Consider the following 13110-nt stretch of genomic DNA (forward strand, 5'->3'; position numbering starts at 1 on the left):
ATTGCAGAAGGCAAGAAATTACTGGAATAAAGAAGTAGGGAGGGAAAATGGAGGAAAAGAATGAAAACAAGTGTAGAAAGGAAAAAAATATAGTTTTCCTATAGTTCTAGACAAACTATAAAAAAACTAGAAAAAGACATGAAGAGAGAAAAGACTCTCTTAAAATGTGCAGAGTACATCTCCATATCACAGAGAAAACTTTTTTTCTTACTTGTTTAGGACATCACAACTTTCTAGAGAAAAGTGCTTCAAAAAAATCATAAATTCTTATGCAGTTTGCTGCATCTCAAAAGCTTCCATTGAGCAATAATCTTAAAGCTGGTGTAAAGACAGAGATTATACTTTCTTCCAAAGAAGAAACATGAAAAGAAAAAAAATGATAAAGAGAAGCCTAAAAGATGTTTCACTGGAGATAGTATCTGGAGAGAAAAACAACCTGCAACTAAGGTATGGCTGAATATAAATAAAAGTTGTTGTCATGGTGAGGAAGAAAGAGGTAAACACAAGTCCATGTTATTCCATATTGACTCTGAATGATGGCAATAAAAATTTGGCTGACCCCATGAAACTTTGACATGTCCCCATCATATATCTCAAATATTTTTATTCTTTTCCTTTAATTTTTCAGCAGCACTTTTAGTATATTTGTTTGCAGGCAAACATGTAAAATTATTAATAATAGGCAGGATTTTCTTCCTAAGGAAATTCCTTATATAAAACCTATATAATATTTTCTGATTTCTCATTTTCCTCCATTATATTTACTTAGTCCCTCTTTGTACCACTCAGTGTCTTTGTGCTCCCTCGTTACTATTAAAACCATTATTTAAGTATCTTCATACATAAATCCTTCCTGCCCTTCCTTCTTCAGGTGCACTTATCAAATGACTCCTAGAAAATTCATACTGTCTCACACTGTGTTATATAAGTTCAATGCAATGCCATCAGCTGGGAAAACGAGATGGTTTCTACCTGTTCTGAAAAGTGCATATTCTGAGTATGCCAGGATAAATGTAACACATTGTCATCAGATAAGCAGGGAAGGGAAATCTTAACTTTTTATTGCCATGTCTTTAAGATAATACAAAGAAGCATAATACAAAGAAGTGCAAATTCACACTCTAAGGTCAACATTCATATTATCCCATAACTGCTATTCTTAGTATAGCTCCTCTTACAGGTTAAACAGCACCAAAGCATCTTTTGTGTGATATATAAATACACCTCCTTACTCTACAGCTAGAGGATAGGACAAGTTGCACTGTAACAACTTTTTGAATGTGCTGATAGTGGGAGAAGAAAGAAAATATTAATTTTAAGTTCAAGTTATAACCTTGAATCCAAAGTCTCTGGTCTCAATTGCAAAGGAAATCAGTGCAAGAAATGATGTCACTAGATGTTTGGTATGAACTCATCTCTTATACTTTCTAAGCAGATCTGGGCACCTAGCGTTGCACCTAAAAGAAGGAAGCTCGGATTTCATGATGTGGGTTGTAGAAACAGAGATCAGTTGTTCCAGTCTGGACAAGTAGAGGTGTCATGGGAAAGGTCTTTGGGACACTACATCTTTTTTAGGATTTTCTTGCAGATCAGTGGGGGTTTTTTTGTGTCTGTCTCATGATATGTGTCCCTAGCACTTAATTTTCCCAGGCTTGGGTAAGAAGAAAGACACTCATTTTGGGGTATGCATTTTCAGATTTGTATCTCATTAGTACAGGACCCAAATAAAAAAAAAAAAAAAAAAAAAAGCATAATCTCACTGAAAATTTCTCTCTGTTGTTCTTCTATTTTCAACCTCAGGCAGCTGAAAAGCTGTCATTACCTAGCACAATTCACTCTAAAATAAGAGTGATGTATGCTGCAAGTAACACAGCTATGACAGAATATAGCTCACTGTGCAGCCAAACCTGGCTGATAAACTTGGTAAAACCTCTGGCAGCAACTCTGAACTGAGCTTCAAGCCATCCTAGCAAGTTCTGGGGAATGTGACATGGCTCTGCTTTATCTATCACAGCCTCAGGGCTGCACCAACCCTGCTCAAAATCTCAACTGTCCTGTGTTGTCAGTTGCGACTGCCTCACTGAATTCCTGCCTCACCTGAGTGCTTCTCTTGCTCCAGCCAGGCACATGACATTTAGAGATTGCAGGACTTCATGTCTCAGAGTGGAAAATTTAAGTGGCTCTCAAGCACACTCAAATATTCAAAGCAGACATTAGATTCCATGAGTAGAACAATGAGTGAATTTGCACTGGGCCATGGAAACTTACAATCATATTTAATGCCTGGACTTTTTTACGCTGTGACAGCATATAAGCTATGTTGGCATCCTTTTTTTCTTTTCCTAAACTAGATGTTAGAAGGAGACGAAGCACAAACAAAGAAACAAAGAAACAAAGAAACAAAGAAACGAAATGAAGACTAGTGCAGAGACATAAAAAAAAGTTCTCTAAATCTAAAAAAAAAGCCAGGTTTGAGTCTAATCTCTGTTATCATGTGCTTTTTATTCCTCAGCTTTCCTTGAATTTACAGTGTCCTTCTGAAAGCATAATTTCCTGAAGAATTTGTTCTTCTTTAAAGGTCAGACAGCTGGGTTGCTATCACACAAAGAACATTTGCAGAATAAGCTCTAACATTAATGCATTCAAATGCCTTGTACATGTGTAGCCAGTTCTTCTCACAAAAGAAGTCAAAGTAAAGCAAGCTTTCATGAAAAGATAGAAACACTTTATGGAAGTATAATTTATATTAGATTCTATACAATTATAATTTATATAATACTCCCACCTGGATCACTGTTTCCAGATGTGGGGTCCCAGCACAGGAAGGACATGAATCTGTTGGGGTGATCCTCCAGAAGAAGGCCACCAATATGATTAGAGATGTGGAGAACTTTTCCCATGAGAAAATGCTTTGTGAATTGGGATAGTCCAGCCCAGAGAAGAAAACGCTCTGTGGAGATCTTGAAGAAGCCTTCCCATACCTAAAGATGGCCTACAAATAGACTGGAGAGGGACTTTTTACAAAAGCACAGAAGGACAAGAAATATGGGCTTTAAATGGAAGAGACCAGGTTTAGGTTAGATACCAGGAACAAATTCTTTAATGTGATGGGGGAGGTGAGGTGCTGGAACAGGTTATCCAGAGAAGATGTGGATGCCACATCTCTGGCAATGTTCATGGTCAGGTTGGATGGGGCTTTAAGAAAAATGGTCTAGTGAAAGGTGTCCCTGCATGTGGCAGGGGGCTTAGAACCAGATGATTTTAAAGGTCTAGTCACCCCATGCCATTCTGTGATTCTATGATAATTATGTATATATATTGCCATTAAAAGTAGAAACCAGAAACAAGATACAGTTTTTGAATGATTGCTACCAAAGCTAACAGTAAATTTAGAAAATGTTAGGAAGAGAAACAGGGGACTACATATCCCGCTATTGATTTCACACAAGTGTAGCAGTGGTGAGCATTAGTAGGGGCAGGGCTAGCATGAAATGACCTGCAGGAGGAGAAGTGTGGTATTCACATTCTCTGAACAGAGAGACATGATTCTCTCTCCCAGGATTTTTCCTGGGAAGCTGTGAGATGCAGTGAGAAAACTCAGAGAAAGAAGAAAACAATTCTTATCTCTATTCACTGCTCCTGTTGTTTGGCACATGTGGAGTGTGTTATGGAGCTTTTTATCAAAGAGTGATTTCTTAATTGGACACTGGTGAGGGTTGTTTGGATTGATTGGCCAATTAGGTCAAGGTTCTGTCAGGACTGTATGGAGACAGCAATGGGTTTTTCTTTGGTATCCTTTTAGTATGATACCGTTCTAGTATAGTATTGTATTAATGTAATATAATTTAGTTCAATAAAAGCAATTTATCCAGACTTCTGCAACATGGAGTCAGAGTGCATTATTCCCCACTCAGGGGGGGTGGTCCCATTACTTTGATGGAGAAGTAATTATTAAGAAGTAGACCAAGCAAGTTATAAAGCAGGAATGAGCTGGCCTGGTAGGAGTGTGTTGTGGGAAGTCTTGAGAGAAAGCCGACTAAAGAGAGAGAAAGATGATACATATCATTGGGGTATAAAAGTTCATACCTGAACATGTAAGCTTTTCATACACACTTCTATTTAGCAGTTTTCTGTCTTAATTAAAACAGTCTCCAAAATCTGAACAATTATTTTAGAAATATATCTGTCCATTTAAAAACAGAAATAGCAACAAGAATAATAAAACTTCTACTGTCTCTTGGAAACCCATACCTAGGAATTTATCTTGCATCCATCCAATAAACTAGTCTAGAAAAACAAAAATTATCATACGGCAGTTTTTATTAGCTTTGAAACAATGAGAAATAAAGCTGATAGCAAACCAATATGCATTCTTAGTAGGATGCATAATAAAAAGGATAATGACATGGGAAAAGTATGAAAAAGTGTGGATTTATTCCCTGCTTCAGGGAAAAGTTTTTCATCTAAGCAATAAAAACCTCATTCACAGAGAAAATACTGCTTTCAATATGTTTTATTTGAGCACATTCCCATTTCATGGTAAATGAATAATGCAAAATATAAATAGGAGTACTGCTATTGGTTGTTGAAGTTAATTAATTTTTTTTTTACCTTTTGCAGACATCAAGACCATTAGTCTGCACAACTGCATCTACTCTCAAAATCTGGGGGGCTGGAGTCTCATACCTGTAGTGCTGAGTTCCGAGTAAATTAAACTCCTTCTGACAGTATCAAAATAACAAAAACTGTTGTTCCTGACATAAAGCCAAATCTGAACCTTTCTTTCTAACAGCTGCATACTCTTGTGACTAACTAGTCAGGAGTGCTACTATTGTGTTCAGTGCCAAACTCCTACAAGATATGGATAGAAGTGGCTTTTATTTTCTTCAGTTTCTACTAAACTGATATGCATTCCACTCTCCTGATTGAGGCCTTTTCAATGGTAATTTCTTTAACAGAAAAGAAAAATCAATTCAAATTAAGATAGGAGTGTGAGGTCAAACTTTCTCATCATGTATTGCAAGAAACAAATCATTAAAAAGGTTATAACCCTAAATGGCATGGTATTTGGTGATCACCACAGTGGCATTATATTTAAAAATATGATAGCATAATCTGTACTAATTGTGTAGGCTTTCATGTGCTGTCTTAGTCTAACCTTGAAACACTTGAGATGTCTCCAGCACCTGCTTGACTGCCTACCTGTCTTCCTGGGCTTTAGGCAAACCTCTCTGTTGGAGCAGGCTTAATCTGCTGCTCCAGAAAATCCTCAAATCTCCTTATACACAGATCACAGGTAGCATAGATACAGGATGTGAAGTCTATCATCTAAGTTAAATGTCTTGTTTTACTGCTACTTCATGACCACTTCAACTGTGCTACAGCACATACAGTGAGGAAAGAAATGGACAACAATCAGCAACATGAAATTTTTCACAGTGCTGAATATTAAATTTGAATGAATCACCACATAAACTAAATTTAAAGCACATTAATTCCACAGATTTTAAATAACCATTCTGTGATATCTAAATAAGTATGAGATTCACTGGAACATAGGTCAGGAAAGGTCTCCAAGTGCAGATATCAAGCATAAACACAAAGTTCTTCCTAACTGGAAAACACAAAGGTCATAGTAAAAGGTAAGCAAGGATGGCCCTCTTATCTTTTTGAGAAAATGTTCCTGTGTCTCTTTGAAGAGGGAAAATTTGTATCAGCCAAAGTGAAAAAGACAAGGTGTACAGAATATAGATAGTTTCAACGCTGTTACGCCTCTGCTACAAGGTCCTATGTGACCTGGAGATTTCTCTGAAATACCAAGCAGTCGGTTTATGCACACAACTTTCCCATGTGGTCAAAAACATGTCTTTAAATTTGGAAGTAAAAGAAAGAATTCCGGAGATAGAATTAGCATACAGTTGTGTTCAGTAAAGAAAGGTTTTGCTTATCAAAGGTATGAATACAACTAAAAAGAGCAAGCTTATCTGTTCTTGTGGGTTGACCCTGGCTGCACTCCAGGTGCCACCAAAGCTGCTCTGTCACTCCACATTTCAGCTTTAAAGGGAAGAGAAAATATAGCAAAAGGCTTGTGGTTATGGTAATGTCAGGGAGTTACCCTCACTCACCAATTACCCTCATGGGCAAAACAGACTCAGCTTGGGAAAGCGGCTTAATTTATTACAACCAAATCAGAGTAGGGTGATGATGAAAAAAAACAAACCTAAAAACACCTTCCAACCACCCTTCCATTCTTTCCAGGTTCAACTTTATTTCCTGTTGCTCTACCTTCCTTCCAAGATCTGCACAGCAGAGTGGGGGCTGTGGTCAGTTCATCATACATTGTTTCTGCTGCTCCTTCCTCCTCAGCAGGATGACTCCTCACACTCTTCCCCTATTCCAGCCCACTGGAAACAGTCCTACATTAATTTCTCCAATATATGCCATTCCCACAGGCTGCAGTTCTTCACCCACTACTCCAGCACTGGTCCCTTCCACAGGGTGCAGTCCTCTCCCTCTCCCTCTCCCTCTCCCTCTCCCTCTCCCTCTCCCTCTCCCTCTCCTCTCCTCTCCTCTCCTCTCCTCTCCTCTCCTCTCCTCTCCTCTCCTCTCCTCTCCTCTCCTCTCCTCTCCTCTCCTCTCCTCTCCTCTCCTCTCCTCTCCTCTCCTCTCCTCTCCTCTCCTCTCCTCTCCTCTCCTCTCCTCTCCTCTCCTCTCCTCTCCTCTCCTCTCCTCTCCTCTCCTCTCTCCTCTCCTCTCCTCTCCTCTCCTCTCCTCTCCTCTCCTCTCCTCTCCTCTCCTCTCCTCTCCTCTCCTCTCCTCTCCTCTCCTCTCCTCTCCTCTCCTCTCCTCTCCTCTCCTCTCCTCTCCTCTCCTCTCCTCTCCTCTCCTCTCCTCTCCCTCTCCCTCTCCCTCTCCCTCTCCCTCTCCCTCTCCTCTCGACAGCCACATGATATACTTCAAAGCAAATATTTCTGATAAGCCTCTTATACAGTAGAACTCCATACTATAGACCTCACAGACTTTTCACATGAGTTCATAATGGGCAAAGTCATCAATATTTCAGAAATATTTTTTTTACTTTGTTTAAAAACACTACAGATGAACATAATGAGGCACATATGTTTTTAGTAAAATAAAAAGGTTTTGGGTTTAGATTTTTTTTTTTACATTCTCTATTGCTACAAAGAATAATGGGTACATGATCAAAATTGATGGCATGATGGTTTATATTTTTAAAGAGAAAAAAATTTAGGATTTTCCTAGAATTTTAGTGGGAACATGAATTCTTTTCGTATCTCATAAAAGGCTATAGTCAAGTATGTGAGTTTGATGTGACTTAGACTGAGTTCACTGGCAAGTCCAAAGGAAAATTATTCATGGAAGTAGAGCTTTCTAAGTAATTTGGAAGCTTTCAAGGCCATATTTGTCACTGCGCACAAATTTAAAATCTCCAAAGATTTAAGACCAGATTTATTCTGCTGAGAAATTAATAGGCATCTAATGTGAAGAAAGATTATGTATTTCATAGCCTTTTCAAAGTTACTGTAGTTATTTGGAGTCACTTAGAATTTTGTACATTAGAATAATCTCCTTGGAGAAAGATTAGTAAATGGCATGCCAGAGATATACTCAAGGGCTCCACTCCATGTGATTCTAATGATTATCACACAGATTAAAAAAATTTAAAAAGACGTGGATATTACCATCATGGAACTATGTACTAATTTAAAGATATTCAAGAAACTAGAAAGTTTATATTATTTTGTTATGTAAATATTTCATCAATGAGTCATATAGTTCAACAACTGCATCTTTGACTTTCTTTAATCTGTATGAGTTTGCACTAGCTGAAGATCAGATTCATCATATTTGATTTCCTGTACCTTCTTGGTCTTGGTTTTATTTTAATTGCTCAACCATAACATTACAATAAAATAGCTGATCTATAGCAAGCCCATTTCTTTTAGATGTGTAGTTTAAACTTTGTTTCCTCTAAATAGAGGCAGCCTTCTCATATAATGAATTCTCATTTACCTCCAATAACAACTAAAATCCATTAACTTCATTGAAGCTAGTCATGTGTAGAACATTAAGTATGTGTATATGATTTTTTGCAGAATGTATCTAATTTTATTCTCATTAAAATATAAGAGAGCATTTTTGAGAAAAAGTAAAATTGGAACAAGTTTTATAAACTGCTCATTTTCAGCTGGGGTAGAGTTAATTTTCTTCACAGTGTCTGGTATGGGGCTATGTTTTGGATTCATGCTGAACACAGGGTTGATAATATAGAGATGCTTTTCGTTTTGCTGAGCAGGGCTGACAGAGCCAAGGCCTTTTCTGCTTTTCCTACTGCCACACTGGGAAGGAGACTGGGAGTGCATGGGAGACTGGGAGGAGACACAGCCAGGACAGGTGACCCAACTGACCAGAGGGATATTCCAGACCATCTGATGTCATGTTCAGTATATAAAGTGGGTAGAAGCAGGAGGAATTGGAGGACATTTGGAAAGATGGTGTTTGTCTTCCCAAGTCACAGCTACCCATGATGGGTGCCTGCTCTCCTGGAGATGGCTGAACACCTGCCTGCCCATGGGAGGCAGTGAATTCTTGGTTTTGCTTTGCTTGTCTGTGTGTTTTATTATTAAACCTATTATTTTATTATTAAACCTATTATATCCTATTAAACTGTCTGTATCTCAACCCACGAGTTTTCCTGCTTTTACCCTTCCAGTTCTCTCCCCAGTCTCTCTGATGGGGTGGTGAGTGAGTAGCTGCATGAGACTAAGCTGCTGGCTTGAGGTTAAACCACAACAGCCTTTTTTGGCACCTAACACGATGCTCAAAGGATTGAAGATAATGGCAGATTTGATTGGGATACTTAGTTTGAATTTATAGCTGTTAGTGTTGTTGAGCTAGTAATGAGCAGGCTCCTGTCCTTGCCATGGGGCTCACTTTTCTTACTGTATATTAGAGTCTAGGGCTTGGTAGCAGCCACTTTTTGCTTTTTCTTCTTGCTGTAGGGCTGTACTACTGATCACTTACTGAATTGTGCCTGGGAACGTTTTGACAACAGCCATGGCAACGTTCCTGGGCTGGCAGGTAGCCAGGGCATTGCTGTTTTCCGTGCTGCTTTGCCAGACAGGCTGGAACTCCAGTGTGAACTTGAGTTGAAGGGACTGTGCCAGGTGAAGGAGTCCACATTGGACCAGAGATCAACCTGAAGGCCATGCAGGGCCCCACATCAGAACAGGGAGATGCCTGAAGGAGGATGGGACTTGTGATTCTGTGGGAAGCCTGGTTTGGAGCAGGTTTGCTGGCAGGCCTTGTGACACCACAGGGTGCTCGTGAAGAATTCTACCCACGGGAAGGATCCATGTTGGAGAAGTTCAAGGAGGACTGTCTCTTGTGTGTGGGACCCCACATGGGAGCAGGGGAAGCAGAGATTCCCTTGAAGCCTGTGGTGCAGACCATGGTGAAGCAGCTGTCCCTCCACAGCCCAGGGAGGACTAGGATGAGGACTATACACATGGCGGGCTCCAGCAGGAACCTCTTGTTGTTAGTCAGGCTGGGAACAAAGGGAGGAGTTCATTCCAGTGATATACTAGGTAATCTGTCCCAAAAGGACCAGGGTGGAGATTGCAATGGAAGGGCCTTTAAATTAAATAAGTCATGATTTGAGTTGTGTGTTACAGAATTATCACAGCGTGTGTACTCTAATGCACTTAGATATGCAATTGTATATCTATTCATAAAGCAATTGTAGTTTTTAATTTCAAAAGATTTGAACTGTACTGGGAGACAGGATTAGGACTCAGGACTATCCTAAAGGAATTGAATTACCACTGCACTGTGAAGTCTGTTAAGCTATTCAAGACCAAAGGACCTGCACTATTTTAACATTTAGTGTGCTGACAAGGTGCTGTCTTGCTCTCAGTAAGCATGATAACTTGCATTCCAGAGATGCTCATGAGTGCCTTAGCCAGAAGTTCTCTTGAAACAAGAAAGGAAACCATCTAAATTAGATGTGAATTCTCAGATGCATTGCTGAGTTGTAGCAGGATTATTGGTGTGGGCAAAGAGGATAAAAAAAAAAACAAAGAATATTTTGTGACTCGATCCAGATGTGTTTCAAATGCTTTGGATGTTAATATTGCATAACAAAGTCTTTTCATCTATCTCTCTGGGAAATTATGAAATTTTTAAGTCTTTTTTCTGATTCTTCACTAAGTAAAACTGTTTTACCATTGAATCAAAAATTCAAAGTTTTCTCTAGCTCAGAAGTTCAGAGAGAAGTTGAAAAAAACATTTTTACCATACAATGACAATGAAAAAAAATGTATTCCAGAACACAGCTTTAAATTACAGAAATACCGTATTTGCTGAAGGCTCAGGAAGGGGTGGAGGGAGGAAATTTTCCAGTTGCTAATTTGTGCATTACACAAAGGTATGAGTAAATTTTAATTCTGTGTAATTTTGTATTAAGGAGAGAGCATTAAAATCTCCATTTATCCAAAGTAATATTATGGTGTGTATGATAATAGAGCCTGAAGGCCAGATAATGTGAAATGAGGATCAGTCTTCTCCTGCAGCCACACTACTGAAAGGTAGCTAGCTTTGATCTTCCAATTATTTACTCAAACTGCCAAGGATTTTTTAGCTCCTTAAAGATGGAGCAGATTTCAGTTACATTCATGTCAGGGGCCAAGTCTGAGCCTTAACCCCAGATGGGGATTGAACTCCCAACCTTCCAGTGCAAGGATATGTTTGACTCCAGGTCACTTGCTTAAAGATTGTGTCATGCACAAAGTTCTGTGCACCAGACAAAATTTATCTGCTCATCTAGTTTATGATCCTCAGTCAAGCCCACACAAACTGTAAGATCCAACCCACCTGAAGCTGTTTTCACTTTTACAAGACACTTTCTTCCTCAACAGATATTTTGAATGCTGCATTTTTAGAGAAGCCATTTTTTGTAAAAGTTCTCTGTTATATTCAAGAGCACCCATCAGATGCTCTTCATAAGAGAAGTGCAATCTGTTTGGGTTTAAACATTTTAAAAGAAAGAGTCCTCCATTTAATTCTTGTTCATCGTTCTGAATTTATTTCCTGACTAGTCTACCTTAGCAATTAGTTATGTAAATCACTTGCTCACTTGTGTACCTCCTGGTACAATCTCTGGTCTAATGCCATTTCTAATGCCAGGCCTTCCTGTATCCCACCTATCTCACATTATTCTGGTCATGGCTGCACTTCCCGTACCAACATATCTTTTGGAAAATAAAGGCTTCCAGTTTAGTCTCCATCCTCAAATTCATGCTTCATAGAACCTTTCCACAAAGCCCTGCTGTGTTTTCAAACAATCCAAGTGTCAGGACCACAAGCTCATGCCAGTGAATGAAATCTCACAATTTGCCAGAGTCCAGAAGAGGAGAGTTTGGCCCTTGAGAGCATTGCAACAAGATCAGCAAGGGCTCACCCTGACTCAGGAAGGGATTTGGCATGAGTCCATCAGCCATGTGCATAGCTGAGATGTGTCATGCACTGCCACACTCAGCAGTGCTGTGGATTTTGCTCAGTTCTGTTCAAGAGAGAGAATTAGGTTTGGGGGGAAAACAGAGTGAAGATACTTAAATGTCGGTGATCAAGCTGATAAATTGTATCTGTAAGTGTGGATTTCATGGAGCTATTAAAACAAAATGGCTATCACTTAGCCATTATATTTTTCTATGACAAACTCTTGAAAAGCAGTATTTTGCATTTTTATAAACTATGATCTACATTCTGCTATCTACCTAATTATTTAATTAATGTAGTATAAATTCAGATTTTTCATAATGACAGACCAAAATATAACCTTCTATAGCCTTAACTTTCCCATGAACAAGATGTATTTTTTAAGGAAAAATAAATAGAATAAATCCTTTGATCAGTGAAGGGTTTTCTTAAGCTCAGAAACAGGATGAAGTTGCAGTTCAAACTCTTACTTTCATGTGGGAGATATGAATGTGAAGAAAAATTGTACTGATCCTTTTTATTAAAAGGAACTATTCATCTAAGCACTGTGTTGCAGTGTCTGAGCACTGCAAAGAGTAACATTCTTCCCTGTTCAGCTGTAAGTCACAAGCAATAGAGAAAACCTCCAAAGATACACAAAAGATGTTGGTCAGACTGAGTAGGATCATTATACCAACTCATACTTGGTTCAACTGGCAAAACAGAATACTGGCCAAGTCCCACAGATGCCAAGAACTGAGAAAGAAGGCTTTGATTCACAGTCAACTTTTATGATTTAAATTTGTATTTATTTAGGAAATGTATTGCAGTCAGCTATGTAGAACATTTTCACAGTACTACATTTTCATTAGAGCTGTGTTCTGAAGCTGATGCAATCTGGGCATGAGCTAAAAAGACCATGAAATAAATAATTCGATCAGTAGAGCAAAATGTGCTTATTCAGTGGGTTCTTAAATGGACAAACAAACCATATTTTGGTTGGAAGTGGTGCATAAATTTCACTTCTTATAAGAAGATTTTATTTGGTCTTTTTAATCTTTAAGAAACAGTAGAATGGAATACTTAGACCAGATGATTCTCGGGATGTTGCAGGAAATGCTTGGCACGTATTCACACACTCAGGATAGAAATTTGAATATTTTAGTATCAAAACAGGTGAGCAATTTTCAAGCTATTTAAATGTAGCTGGCAACCATCAAAGAGAAGACAGCAAAATTCTGTTGGTACATATTGTGGGAACGGCACAATCACTGGCACAGGATGTAAAAACTCCTCTGAATTTGAGAGCAGACTCTAAGTGGCAGCTATATATATCTGTACCATTAATACCATTTTGCATCATTTCACAGTACTTGGGGATTTCCTACGGTGTTTTCAGACATTAACAAATTCATCACAGAACAGCAGAACTGAATGCTTCAGAGCTTCAGATGAACATAAATCATATCTGATAAACATCCCTTTGAAAATATCTGTGAGTGTGCCATTTTCCCCTAAAAGGATACTGCTCATAGTGCTGAACTCATCTAAACATTTGAGCTAGTCCCTTCACAAGACTAGGTTTCTTCACAAATGATGGAGAAAAACAATTCA

Source organism: Taeniopygia guttata, chromosome 1 (genome assembly GCF_048771995.1).
Source record: "Taeniopygia guttata chromosome 1, bTaeGut7.mat, whole genome shotgun sequence".
Lineage (NCBI taxonomy): Eukaryota > Metazoa > Chordata > Aves > Passeriformes > Estrildidae > Taeniopygia > Taeniopygia guttata.